A 14,951-nucleotide genomic window follows, 5' to 3' on the forward strand; every position below is an offset into this window, starting at 1 on the left:
AGGCCTGACTCTCTTTCCCTTAAAAGGTGACAGTGGCTTTTCGCAGGGCCTCTTCTCCATAGCAGTGCCAACGTGTGGTCTTGGGCCTGCACCAGCCATTGGGTGGGGTGGGGAAGAGCTTCCCATGGAAGTTAGGGCTTGGTCTTGGGATGCTCAGAAGTGTTGCAGCAGAGAGGAGCAGCTCTGTCCTATAGCCAAGTGTTACAACTCAGTGTGGTGGCTCTGAAACATAGCTCTGAGGCACAGCTGAGCTTTATTGCTCAGTGTCGCAACTCCGGGTCACAGCTCTCATTCTTTGAAGACTTGAGAATCTGATGGTCAGTTGAAGAGGTAGAGATAAGCCTTTTAGTAGAGGAGTCTGAGCACTCTACCAGAAATGAGAGCCTCCTTATATAGGGAGCCACAGGGTAGGTGAGCATGCTCATTGAAGCGGGTGTGGGGGGGTGTTACAGAACATTTCTGACAGGGTCCAGAGCTTAACAGAACCTTCTTGTGAGAGGGCAGGGCTTAACAAAACATTCCTGAAAGGTCACACAATTCAAACAGCCACACACCACTTTGATACACTGGGCAGGAGCCCAGCCACATAAACTTACATTTCCAAAACAAAACATTCTGTGGAAAAAAAAAATGGAGGCAAGGCCAGGGCCTGTCTTACTGTTTAGCACTGCTCTATCAGAAGTAGTCCAGCCCTGGCAACTGGAGCTCTTCCCCCTCCACCTGAAACCCAGAGTGAGTCTTCCTCCCCTTGGCTGCACTGCTTCCAAGCAAAATCAAGACCAGGTGGGGTGGAGGCAGGAGAGCACATCTGAAGGCGATTTCTTCCACAGTGTTGCCATTTGCTCTGAACTCGGTAAGGGTTCCATGTTTCAGAACTCACTCCTCTCCATCAGATTTGGGCTTCATAGACATCCCCACTGTGATGACTTCACAGTTTCAAAGGGAGTTCGAACCCGGGACGGAGACCATGGGACCAGTAGATACTTCAGATCAGAAGGCAGGGGCAGCTTTTATTCTCCAAGAACCACAATGCCCTGGGATACAATGAGCAAAGCTTCAGAGAAAGCACTGCAAGGCTGGCCATGTAGCTCAGTTGTGCTGCACCTGCCTCACAAACACAAAGTCCTGAGTTCCACCCCAGAGCCATGATGCACACTTTCGGGACTGCGCCTGTCAAAGCCTTCTGAGCAGCAAGCTTCTGGGCCACCTTCCTCTTCATAACCGACGCCATTGGCCCTGGGAGACAGGCGTCACCACCAGCTGGTCGATGCCCGTCTTGGAGTTGTAGACCTTCTGCTTCACGAAGCCGGGGTCCGCCACGTAGTAGATGCCGTCAATGGTCAGCGAGGTCTCCGTGATGTTGGTGACAACCACGACCTTCCAGATGGCCGGCGGGGTCAGGTCAAAGATGCGGGTCTGCATCTCGCTGGGCAGGGCGGAGTACACGGGCAGGATGATCAGCTCGGGGACGTTGGGGCCCAGCAACTTCATCCTCTCATACAGGATCTCGCAGGCCATGTTGATCTCTTCCTGCCCGGTCAGGAAGACCAGGATGTCACCTTCTTCAGCAGCCTGAAGAGCACGTCGGTGTGGATCGTCCATTCGTGCACCTCATCCAGCATGATGATGGCATACTGTGTCAGGTCGGGGTCGATCAGGCACTCGCACAGCAGCATGCCATCCATCATGTACTTGATGACGGTCTCGGGGCTGGTACAGTCCTCGAAACGGATGGTGGAGCCCACCTCCTGCCCCAGGCAGCAGCCAAACTCCTCGGACACCCGCTTGGCCATGGACATGGCGGCCACGCGCCAGGGCTGGGTGCAGCCGATCTTGCCCCAGGATGTGTACCCAGCCTCGGCCAGGTACTGGGTGATCTGCGCGGTCTTCCCGGACCCGGTCTCGCCAATGGCGATGAGGATCTGGTTGTCGTGGATGGCCTGAAGGCGTAGGAGATCCGGTCACGCACAGCCGCCACAGACTCGGGAGAGCAGGCTGGGACGGGGATGGGGACCCGGACGCCGACGCTGACGCCGACTCTGACGACGACCTCAATTTAGTTTCCTAAGGCCAGTTTTTGCTCAGGCTTTACCATAGGCCAGGAATAACGGTAGACAGTCAAATGTATGTAAATTCTTTGGATTCTTACAACAATTGTTTAAAGTTAGAGGGATTACCTTTCTGAACTCATTCACTTTCTGACATCAGCTGATAACTTTTCGCTGTGACTCCCAAATTTCTATCTTCTAATTCAGAACTTCTAGTTTTTGTAGTTCAGAACTTTCTCCCAGCTTCGACAGGGACTCCTCCAGCTTCTGGACCTGGTTCAGCAGCAAGAGCATCGCCATCGCGAAAGCCACCACTACCAGCAGCTGCAACTTGGGCGGCATCATAATCCTAAGGAGCCCCATGAAACCCGCTGCTCGGGATCAAGACATACCGCGGGGGGGGGGGGGGGGGGCCGGAGGTGAGGGAAACGCCGGGAGGAGCCCACCGGGCCGGAGAGGGGTGCGGAGAGCGCGGCGGGGAGGACGCTCTGTAGCGACCCCCTTCTCGCCGCTCCGGTCCCCGGGCCCCAGGCAACAGCGCCAGCGCCGCCGGTGCCGCTTCCCCTCAGCTGGCTGAGCGGCCGCCCCTCCAGATTCTCGCCTGCCTCTGCTGCTTCAGTCCCCGACCTCCGCGCCCGCCAGCCTGCCTGCCTCCCTCTTCCTCCTTTCCCCGATATTAAATGATATTGAGGAAAAGCTGATTTTTAAGGTATGATCTTATTAGAATTTTTTTTTTGGTACCGGGGATCGAACTTGCACTTGCACAGTAGGCAGTGAAACCACTGAGCTAAATCCCCGGCCCTATTAGACTGTTTTCTAAAAGTTTTTATTTTCTATCAACAGTATTAACAATGTAGTTAGATATGAATAAAATGAAGTAGATATACATAACAAGATTACTGTATTATTCAGCCTTAAAAGGAAGGAAATTCTGACACTTGCTACATCTTGAATGAACTTTGACATCATTATGCTGAATGGAATAAGCCACCATAAAAAGATAATTATATATGATTCCACTTATATGGGGTACTAGAGTTGTCAAATTTATAGACAAAAAGTAGAATGGTGGTTGCCAGGGGTTGGGGTGGAGGAGTCATTGTTTAAAGGGGACAGTTGCAGTTTTGCAAGGTAAAAAGAGTTCTGGAGTTGGATGGTGGTGATGCCTTGTGTAACAATTTGTATTGGGCCAGGGATTTAACTCAGTGGTTCTGCCGGCTGCCTCACAAGCCCTAGGTGCCAAGTTCAATCCCCGGTACCAAAAAAAAAAAATTTGTACTTACATCACTGACCTAATATGTACGCTTAAAAATAGTTAAGCCTGGGCTAGGAATTCAGCTCGGTGGTACAGCACATGCCTATCAGGCATGAGGCCCTAGGTTCAATCCCCAAAAGTACAAAAACAAACCAAAATAAAATAAATTAAAAACTAAGGTTAAGATGATAAATTTTATGTTACATGTATTTTTGGAAAAATTAAAGTGTTCTCATCTAGAGATAGATACATCTTCAAGTACTTAAAAACAGAACATAAGGTCTAGAAATAATCTTAAAATAATCTGGTAGTGAATGGGGACATACTGAAACACACTGCCCTGAACATGCCCAAGTTCTTACTCTGCAGAGGCGAGTCCTTCTTCCCTCTGTACCTGTTTCCTTGCCACCCTCATCCCCTCCCTTATCCTGCCTAACACATGGATGTTAAATACAGAAATTATGGTTCTAGACGATCAGATTTAGTTCATTCATAGCTTAAGAGAATATATTTTATATTCCAAACTTACCAATACCTTTTCCTGGCTCAAAGGGGGACTTAAACTACAATTCGTTTAGTTAAGAGACAGTTAAATAATGACATTTTACAGTGCCTCACGGAACCTCTCTCAAGTACATCCCTTCAGGTTTTCTGTATTTTTTTTTATGGTGCCAATTTTAAATACGTTTATTGAAGACACTGCATTTCCACTTATAATACAATGCTTATAAAGTGCAATGTTATCTTTTCCCTATGCACATGTTCCATATTCAAGAATTGAAAATGCCCAGTACTTTATTGCAGCAGTTAAACTTTAACTGCCACAGAATTTGTTACAAATTTAGGTCCTTCAATGTTTTATTGTGTGGGACAATGCTAAATCTATACTTAGGGTTGGCTTAATCAACCTCTTCAGTGGTAGGCCCCGAGGAAGCACCACCAGAAGGAGGAGCTCCCACACCAGGGAAGACGCCAGGCATTCCTCCAGGCATGCCACCTGCACTCTGGTACAGCTTGGTAATGATGGGATTGCAGACTTTCTCCAGCTCCTTCTGCTGATGTTCAAATTCTTCCTTCTCTGCAGTCTAATTCTTATCCAGCCAGTTGACGATTTCATTACACTTATCAAGAATCTTGTTTATCTTCATCATCGATCTTGCCCTGAAGTTTCTCATCTTCAACAGTGGCTTTCATATTGAAAGCATAGGATTCCAGGGAATTCTTGGAGGACACCTTATCCCTCTGCTTTTCATCTTCAGCTTTGTACTTCTCAGCTTCCTGGACCACACGGTCTATGTCCTCCTTGCTCAAACAGCCCTTGTCATTAGTGATGGTAATCTTGTTCTCTTTCCCTGTACTCCTGTCCACAGCAGAGACATTGAGGATGCCACTGGCATCAATATCAAAGGTGACCTCAATCTGAGAAACACCATGGGGTGCAGGAGGTATGCCTGTGAGTTCAAACTCGCCAAGCAGGTTGTTATTCTTAGTCATGGCATGCTCACCTTCATATACCTGAATAAGCACACCAGGCAGGTTGTCAGAGTGGGTAGTGAAGGTCTGTCTGCTTGGTAGGAATGGTAGTACTGCTTTTGATAAGGACTGTCATGACTCCACCAGCAGTTTCAACACCAAGGGAAAGAGGAGTGACATCCAAGAGCAGCAAATCTTGAACATTTTCAGATTTGTCTCCAGGCAGAATGGCTGCCTGAACAGCTGCACCGTAAGCAACAGCCTCAACAGGATTGATGCTCTTATTCAATTCTTTTCCATTCAAGAAATCTTGTAGAAGCTTCTGGATCTTAGGGATACAGGTGGAACCACCCACCAGGACAATGTCATGGATTTGTGACTTGTCCAGTTTGGCATCTCGAAGAGCCTTCTCTACAGGGTCCAGAGTGCCACGGAACAAGTCAGCATTCAACTCTTCAAATCGAGCACAAGTAATGGAGGTATAGAAGTTGATTCTTTCACGGAGGAAATCAATCTCAATACTGTCTCGGGTGCTGGAAGAGAGGGTTCTCTTAGCTCGTTCACATACAGTACGGAGATGGTGGACAGCTCTCTTGTTCTCACTGATACCTTTCTTATGCTTGTGCTTGAACACAGCAATAAAATGGTTGACCATTCATTCGGTTGTCAAAGTCTTCTCGACCTAAGTGGGTGTCTCCAGCTGTAGATTTCACCTCAAAGATTACATCTTCAATAGTGAGGATTGACACATCAAAAGTGCCACCTCCTAAATCAAAAATCAGCACATTTCTTTCAGCTCCAGCCTTTTTGTCTAAGCCATAAGCAATAGCAGCAGCTGTTGGCTCACTGATAATTCTAAGTACATTAAAACCAGCAATAGTTCCAACATCTTTGGTTGCTTGATGCTGAGAATCATTAAAGTAAGCTGGCACAGTAACCACAGCATTGGTTTGGGTTTTTTTGTTTTTGGGGGGTTTTTTGGTACCAGGGATCGAACTCAGGGCCGTGCGCTTGTGCAGCAAGAGCTGGAACCACTGAGCTAAATCCCCAGCCCGACCACAGCATTGGTAACAGTCTTTCCAAGATAAGCTTCGGCAATTTCCTTCATCTTTGTCAGCACCATATAAGATACTTCTTCTGGATAGAAGCGCTTTGTTTCTTGTTTGTATTCAATCTGAACCTTGGGTCTGCCTGCATCATTCAACACCATGAAGGGCCAATGCTTCATATCAGACCGGACTACAGCATCATCAAATCTTTGTCCAATCAGACACTTGGCCTCAAAAACTGTGTTGGTGGGGTTCATTACAACTTGATTTTTTGCAGCATCTCCAGTCATTCGGTATCGGTGAAAGCAACGTAACTTGAGGTGTTTCAGTTTCCCTGATCATTGGCGATTATCTCCACCTTCCCATGCTGGAAGACACCCACACAGGAGTAGGTGGTGCCAAGATCAATGCCAACTGCGGGTCCCTTCGACATGGTTGCTGGAGTGTAGGCCTGGTTCTACTGGCAGAGAAATCACACAAAAGCCTCCAAAGCTGCCGGCGCATTCAATGAGCAGGTTTTCTGTATTTTAAACTAATTCATAAGGCTCTATATTTATCCCTGTTAAATGTCAACAGGTTGGATTCTAGCCTGTCAAGATCAGTTTGGATTCTAATTTTGTCACTGAACTTTGCTATCCTGGCTTTGTGGCATCCTTTTTCAGCCAACCAACAGTGATGGTAATCTCCCTGGCATGTAGGCATCAGAAATTCTTGAGCAGGAGAAGAAAAAAATGCAGAAGAAACTGAAAGCAGCAGGGTCACTTAAGCAGGGAAGGAAAAATCAGGAAAAGCAGGAACAAGCAAAGAGGTATAAAGGATGCTAACGGGGCCAAGAGCTACTGCCCATGGAATATATTACAAAACAACACCATCAAATACATGCTGTGATCTGTATGTGATCATAAGAAAAGATCTTATGCTGTATTATGTTATAAAAACAAAGGGCAAGAGAATATTTACACAGCAGGATTCATTTAATCATTTTTGAAAAGGAATAGTGGTTTCCTTAATAGTGATTTTCTCTGGTGAGAAGTGGAGGTTAAACAGAAAGTCTTTAATTTCTACTTGTACTTTCTATCTGGAGTTTTTCTTCCCTTGTATATTACTTTAAAGTTTGTTCCAGGCAGACTTTGCCCTCTGCTGCACAATGCTGAAATACCTGGATGAGAAAACCTCTAAAGATCCTCCTAGGACTTAGTAACTCTTTTAACTCGATAAGACTCAAAATGTACTAGGACTCTTGTGCAGTTTAGGAATTCAGAATATTTACATGGGCCAAGGATTTAGCTCAGTGGTTCCAGCGCCTGCCTCACAAGTGCAAGGTCCTGAGTTCGATCCCCGGTAGCAAAAAAAAAAAAAAACCCAAACAAACAGAATATTTACATGTGTTACACAGTGATGATTTTTTTCCCCAAAGAGGCCTGGTTTAAATTCACTTACTATTTGGTCACTTGTGATGCTGTTGTGGTGGGCGCTTTCACAAAACAAACCCTCCAGACATCTGGGATCAGACAGATGCTTACTCTCCTTGCTTTGTAAATAAGAAAGTCATAAGGTAAGTGACTGGCCAATATGTACTGTATTTCCAATATGAGGAACTGCAGTCCACTGGCAGGCAAAATTTATTAGCTTACACTATACCTTAAAAAAGTTTTACATGGATGTGCAAACATTTTTAGGACACAATGAACCAAATGGAATCATAACATAAACCACATTTTTAAAAATAAAATTTAAAAAAAGGCTGGGGATTTAGCTCAGTGGTTCCGCTGCCTGCTTTGCAAGCGCAAGGTCCTGAGTTCAATCCCCGGTACCAAAAAAAAAAAGAAAAAAAAAAAAAATGAGATTGTGCCAGGCATGGTGTCACATGCCTATAATCTCAGCACTTGGGAGGCTGAGGCAGGAGGATTGTTATGACTTTGAGGCCAGCCTGGATTACATTAGGAATTCAAGGCCAGCCTGAACTACATACTTGGGAGGCTGAGACACAAGGACTGTAAGTTTGGAGCCAGTCTGGGCAACTCTGCAAGAACCTAACTCAAAATTTTAAAAGGCTGGGATGCAGTTCAGCAGCACCATGGCAACACAAATCAAACATGGGCTACTGTTACAGTGTCTCCTTATGGAATGACAGCTCAGAACCCTCTAGACAGACATAGGTATGTACTGGGTTCCATTTTCAGTTCAAGCTCAATCTACTCCTTCATATAGTTCTGCCTTTCCCCTTACATGTAAGAAGCTTCAAATATCAGCCTCTTAATTATTTACAATGACTACTATTTCAGGAGATTGGTTTACCTGGATGCCTGTGAGCCCCACCTGGGAAAAAATATCAAAGCTCTACCCCACAGAGGTTCTGACTGAATGGCATGCAGAAGATAATTTTAAAGCTCCTGGCCATTCTCACATGCAGCTTGGGTTCAGCAGCATTGATTAAGACCTGTGCCCACTGCTTTCCTATAATTTATATAACTCAAACTCTATACCTGTTTTGAGTATCACTACAGCATAGGATCACTACATACAATTAAAACTTTGAGGGAACACTTTTCTGTTTTCTGTGTATTGAGCTGTGCTGCACTTCATAGCTTACAAACTTGCAGCTGCTTTTCTGATACACCTAGGAGAAAACTACTTCGGGTTCACAAAACAATTTCTGCGCGACAAATCATTCAGCTGTTCCTTTTTCTGAATCAAAGTGTGAATCAGCCCTTCAGTTCTTTCCATGCTCAGATATCACAGACAACAACCTTCCAACTCAGATATTTAAACATTAAAAGAAAATTTAAAATAGTACCTAAGCCAGGCATAGTGGCACACACCTGTAACCCCAGAACGGGAGAGAGTAAGGCAGGAGGACTGCAGTGAGTTCAAGGCCAGCCTAGGCTACATAGTGAATTCAAGATCAGCCTGAACTGCATGGTGAGACCCTGTCTCAAAAAAAAGCAGTAAGTTCCACTGCCTGCACTTGCAAGGACCCGAGTTCAATCCCCAGTACCAAAAAAAAAAAGGCAATAAGAACAAAAACAAAAACAAAAAAATAGTATCTCCTTAAACTCACAATCTGGTAGGGAAAATAAACAATGATAACACCATGAGATTATAAGGGAAGCCCCAAAGGCTCCTGCACAGAAGAATGACTCCTAAGTTACAAGTCAGAGAGAGTTTCTGGAGAGAATGTCATTTAAGCAGACACCAGAAGAATCAATAGGCAATGAGCTGGGTAATGAGAGTAAAGGGAAGAATGTGTTTTGGAAAGTATGCAAAGGCAGCAGTAAGAGAGTTAAGCAGGTGCTGACTTTGCTGGGCAGAGCTTGAAAGGGCATTTGTGAGTCTGCATTTTCATCCCAGAGGAAACAGGTACCTCCCTGAAGAACATTAGATAGATGCTCACATTCTAAGGTCACTGTGGGTGGCTATGTGTTAGAGAATGGACCAAGGACGGTAAGGCTGGAGAGGTAAGGACAAAGTTAGTGTGACCACCAAGGTGAGGAACAGTCTAGGGCACTGTCTAGAGCAGTCATGATGACAGAGGCAGAACGTGCCAAAAATAAGCAGATAAAAGAGTCAATGGAGGGTCGGGGATTTAGCTCAGTGGTTCCACTGCCTGCCTCGCAAGCGCAAGGTCCCGAGTTCGATCCCTGGTACCAAGAAAACAACAAAAGCACTACAAAGAGTCAATGGGATGGGAAGAAGGTATGGCATGGGAAGAGTCCCAGCTAGAAACTAGAGAAAATATACATTTGTCAAAAAGGGGGAACTACCTTTCTGAACATAATTTGTTTGAGGAACCTGTCACCTCTTCTCCAGTAGGCAGCTGTCACAATGGCAGGAAGGGCAAACAAGTCACAACACTTCAGTACGTATCAGACCTGTTCAGTGACAACACTTTAGTATGTATCAGGTGTTCAGAGCTTTATTCATTTAAAACTTACTCTATGAGGTAATAATTATATTTGATACAGTTTGGACATGATTTTAGGACATCCTCCAAAGGTTCATATGTTAGAGGCTTGGTTCTCAGTGTGGCAAAGTAAGGTGACAGGGCATTTAAGAGATGGAGCCTACGGGAAGTCACTGGGGGTCCTGGCTTTTAAAGATATTAAGGTAGTTCTTGTGGGACCCTAAATTAGTTTCTGTGAGAGGACGTTATAAAAAGAACAAATCCAGCCCCTCACTCTGGCTCCCATCTCACCATGTGGTCTCTTGTTCTCTGACACACTCTTGCCCTTGGGTGGGATCCCGTCTATGGTCCCATCCACCATGAAGTACTCCCCAGAGCCAAGCACCATGCCCTTGAATCTCCAGAGTTGTGAGGTAAGTAAAATCCTTTTCTTTATAAAATTACCTAATCTCCAGTATTTCATTATAGTGACAGGAAATGGATTAATACCATTTTTTATCCCTATTTTTAAAAGTTTATTTTTATTAGTACATGTTTGCAATATAAAATGATTACATTTACTGTACAGAATTGGTACATCCACATAGCATATCTCGGTTCTTTTTCTTCCCCCTTCCCCTCTACCCCTCTTTTTTTGCCAGCATCAGATTGATTCATAAATCTTTTTTTTTTTTTTGGTTAAATTCTTTTTATTAAATTCTTTTTATTTTATTAAATATAAATTATATTATATATAATTTATAAAATATATAAAATATATTATTTTATTAAATATAAATTATTTTATTATAAAAAATTCTTTTTATTTTTATTTATTTATTAAATTCTTTTTATTAAATTCTTTTTATTGCTACATTTCAGGTATACAATACATTTACATTTATCATTGGGTACTTGTACTGGTACATGATGTATCTTGGTTCTTATTTTTCCCCATTACCTGTGCTCCCTTCACCCCCTCCACCCTTCCCTATTTACAAAGACTTTGTTTCCATTTTTTCCTTTTCTTATAATTTTTCCTTTCCCTTCTTTCCTTTCCCCTTCCCCTCCCACCTCCCCTACACCTTTGGACCTTTTCTTCCTATTTCAAATTACCAATTATTCATTTTAATAATTTTAATCCTTATTTATACTTTCAGTTTCTCACACTAGAGAAACTATTCAGTATTTACACATGTGTGTCCTATCTATTTCACTTAAGAGTATGGCCTCAATATGCATCCATTTAGCTATAAACGTCTCTAGTTTCTCATTCTTTATGGCTGAGTAGTACTCCATTTTATAAAAAAAACCACATCTTTTTTATCCAGTTTCCAGTTGATGGGCACTTAGGCTGTTTCCAAGCTTTAGCTATTACAAACTATGCCACTATAAACATGGAAAGATGGCCTATTTAATAAATGGTGTTGGAAAAACTGATTTTAATCTGCCAAAGATTAAAACTAGACCCATATATATCACCATGCACTAAACTAAGATTGAAGTGGATTAAAGATTAAAACAGAAACACTAAACTTGCTGGAAGATAAGTTAAGTAGAACTCTTGAAAGACATTGGCATAGGAAAAGACTTTATGAACAAAACCTCAGTAGCATGGGAACTAGCACAAAGAATCAACAACTGGGATCTCATCTTATTAAAAAGCTTCTGCACTGCAAGAGAAATCACCAACAGAGCTAAGACAAAACCTACAATGTGGGAAACAATTTTTAGCAGCTGTACCTCAGACAAAGGACTACTATCCAGAATATATAAAGAATTTTAAAAAATCAGACCCCCCAAATTTAAAGACCCAATTCAAAAATGGGCATCTGAAATGAACAGACATTTCTCAAAGAAGTAAAAGCAATAAACATATGATTCATAAATCTTTATAAAGTTAATTATTATACATACAGATTAACAGCCAGAATTCTATTTCATAGATAAAAACATGGATGCACAAAAAGGCTACATACAAAAATTAACAAAAAAGGTTACATGCAATGCCCAAAATCACAAAACCAATATATTAGTCCAGATTCATGCCTTCAGTCTAGACTAAATCTGAATTGCCACCCCCCAATTCCCTCATCATACTGGGGACTAAACCCAGGGACTTCACACTGAGCTACATCCTCAGCCCTTTTTAAGTTTTTATTTTGAGATAGGGTCTTGCTAAGTTGCCCAGCCTGGGCTTAAACTTGTGATTCTCCTATCTCAGCTCCCCAGAGTGCTGGGATTACAGGCATGTGGCACCATGCCTGGCTCATTCTAAGCTCTTAACCAAGGCCTGCTATTGCCTCTCATAAATACAGTACTGAAGCTTGTCAAAAATACACAGATATCTTGGGAACACTGATCACATAGGAATACATAAAAATTCCCTGGCAGAGCACAATAAATGAAAAGATAAAGGGACTCAAATAGATTCCAAGCTCACGCACAAGAGAAGCCCACAAGAGAAATGGGTGTGGCAGAGAGGTAGGAGAAACTCTAGGAGATTGTGGCATCCCCAAAAGCAGCAGAGGAGGTTCCTAAGGAAGAAAACAAGTATAGTGTCAAGTGTAGCTGGAAAGTCATGGAAGATGTGGGAAAGGGGAAGAGTACTACACAGAGACACAATGTGCCTCTCAAAACATATTATCTGGTCCTTTATTAAAAAATGTCTCCAGGATCACGTGTGGCCTTGGCAAGAACTAATTCAGGGAAATGGGGAGATGAAAACTAAATTCCAGGTTAGTGAAGAACACAAAGGAGTAACGGAGAGATAAAGTGATTTTTGACCATGTCTGGCTTTGAGAGAAGAACTTCAAGGGAACAAGGGAAGGGGCTTGTGAGCACTGTTAAACACAAACAGGAAGAAGCCACTGAAAGAACTGATGAAACTCCAGGAAAGAGGAGCTGCTACTGGGCAAGGCCCCCACTAGAGGGAAGGTTCAGAATGGGAACACAGGCAACGCTACAAATACCCCTTCTGAAACAACCACAGGAAGGCAGGGAAGCGCGGCTGCAGACAAGGTGCAAACACAGAGGTGACCACATTGCAATGTATGGTTTCCATTTTCCCTGAGTCATCCACTGGCAGCAAAATGGGAGTGGCAGGAACAGGCATTTAAGGAACAGGTTAAAAAAAAAAAAAAAGGAACAGGTAGAAGTTCAAAATGTCTGCAGTGAAGGCAGAGTGTTGTGCTGGCAACAGAAACAATGCAGAATGCAGAATGCAGAGCATGGTCAAACACCACTTAAAAGTTGGAGACCACAAACCACAAAGTTTCATTCATATGGCCTGCATGCCACAAGCCAAAAGTATTTTCCAGACAATGAAAATATATCCTCAAGCCATTATAAACTTTAATAGAAACTTAAAATCTATGCTTTTTTGCTTAAGAACAGGCTTTGAACAGGGCACGGTGGTGCACACCTGTGATCCCAGCACTCAGGAGGTAGAGGCAAGAGGACTGGCCTGACTTCAAGGCCAGCCTGGATTACATAGGGAGACCCTATTTCCAAACAACAACAACAACAAAAACCAGGCTTTGGAATCAGAACTGAGTTGGAATCCAGCTTTGTCATTTACCAGCAGTGTAATTTTATCTGAGTTAATGATTCTCAGTAACCTGTGGTTAAAAGGGGTTGTCACTGTCTGAATTTTCATGAAGATTAAACAAGATCCATTAAAAAACAAAAAAGGCCTAGTGTATATGTGGCAAGAGAAACCAAAATAAACAGCTCAGTAAATCTTAACTATGACATTATTTATTACTATTAGCAGCAGCAATATTTGCTACCTCACATTACTGGCACTGGCTCACCTTAGAGTTAGAATTAAGTCCACAGAGGAGACAAATGTTAGGACACAACCTCAACCGTAGCACCAACCAAATGACCTAGGGAGGACACTCTAGATACCAAGTTTTCAATCTGTAGAATAAGGGGACTGGACTGGTCATTATAAAACTCCCAAGACCTTTGTCATTTGGATACAGAGCCAACAGCGTTCTGAACTTGAAAATATGGCCTTTCAATTGACCACATTCATTGCTGTACAGCTCTGTTGTCGACTAGATTTGAGTCTAAATCCTGTTCTTCTTAAAGAGGTATTTAACTTCTCTGACTCGGTTTTCTCATCTATAAAACAGTGAAAAAGACCTAACTTACCGGATTGTAACGATTTAACATAAAAGCTCTTAGGATGGAGCCACTGGTTTTTACTTCTCTAGTCTCATCCCCTCTCCTGTAATCTGTGAGACCTCTCTCCCTTCCCAGGACTTTGGGAGTGAAGGGCTCCACTCAGTGCCCTATTTGAATCCTGTTCACACACACATGGCCAGTCCTTATTTTCCCCAAGCACAAATTTATTAAAACAAATTGGAGCCAGGGATTTACCTCAGTGGTTCCACCGCCTGCCTCGCGAGGGCAAGGTCCTGAGTTCAATCGCCGGTACCAAAAACAAAACCAAACAAAAAATACCAAAAATGAAAAACAAACTGAAACTTCATTAAAAAGCCAAACTTTGGGAGTGTTAGCTCATCCAAAGGGTCTCATTAAACCAAGCGGTATCTAATTTTCCTCCTGAGCCATACATTTCGACAATCCTCCACCCCGAAGCCACCTTGGAGTCCAAACAACGCACAGACGCAAGTGCAAAGGATTGCAAGTGCAAAGTGGAAAACTGAGGACTGGTCGCGGATCTTAAGAGTTCAGAAACCTAGAATGACAACACTTGAAAGCTTTCCCCAGGCACTAACGAGAGGCACGCAGGGAGTTGTCAGGCTCCCATTTCGGGAGCTCTTGCCTGTCCAGATACCTAAGACCCTGCCCAGCCGCCCTGCGGGAAACAGACGTCGGCGACAGCGCCCTGAGTGGGTCTGCACGTGCGGCCAAGGCGCCCACGCCCTGAAGCTCTCCACTCGAGGTTGAAGGTCGCAGGTCCCCGCAGCCGTCCAGCAGCGGCTCGGCGGGGCTGGGGGCACGGCTGACAGAACGGGTCGCGCGACTCGCCTCTCCGAGGTCCGGCGGAATTTGGCGCCCGAGCCTGGCCTCACCTGGAAATGCTCTTGGAAGCGGATGGGGAGAATCTGCGCCTTAGTGGGTGCGAGACCGAAGTAGTAGGGGTTCCCCTGGCGCTGGCTGACGAGAAGCGGCAAAGGGGAAAGCGCAGGCGCACTGCCTCGGGTCTCCAAATACCGCGCCCCTCCGCGCGAGCGCGCGAAAGGGATCCCTCCGCCTGGCCCGAGGGT

The 14,951-nt window shown here is 44.1% G+C and overlaps 1 pseudogene; it reads right to left on the bottom strand.

Moving 5' to 3' along the window:
* Positions 1-990: 990 nt before the first annotated feature.
* Positions 991-7,259, bottom strand: LOC106008653 (heat shock cognate 71 kDa protein-like; annotated as a pseudogene).
* Positions 7,260-14,951: the final 7,692 nt, after the last annotated feature.

The sequence above is a fragment of the Heterocephalus glaber genome, unplaced genomic scaffold, assembly GCF_053883595.1.
Source record: "Heterocephalus glaber isolate CG9 unplaced genomic scaffold, H.glaber_assembly_v1.0 deba00001781, whole genome shotgun sequence".
NCBI lineage: Eukaryota > Metazoa > Chordata > Mammalia > Rodentia > Bathyergidae > Heterocephalus > Heterocephalus glaber.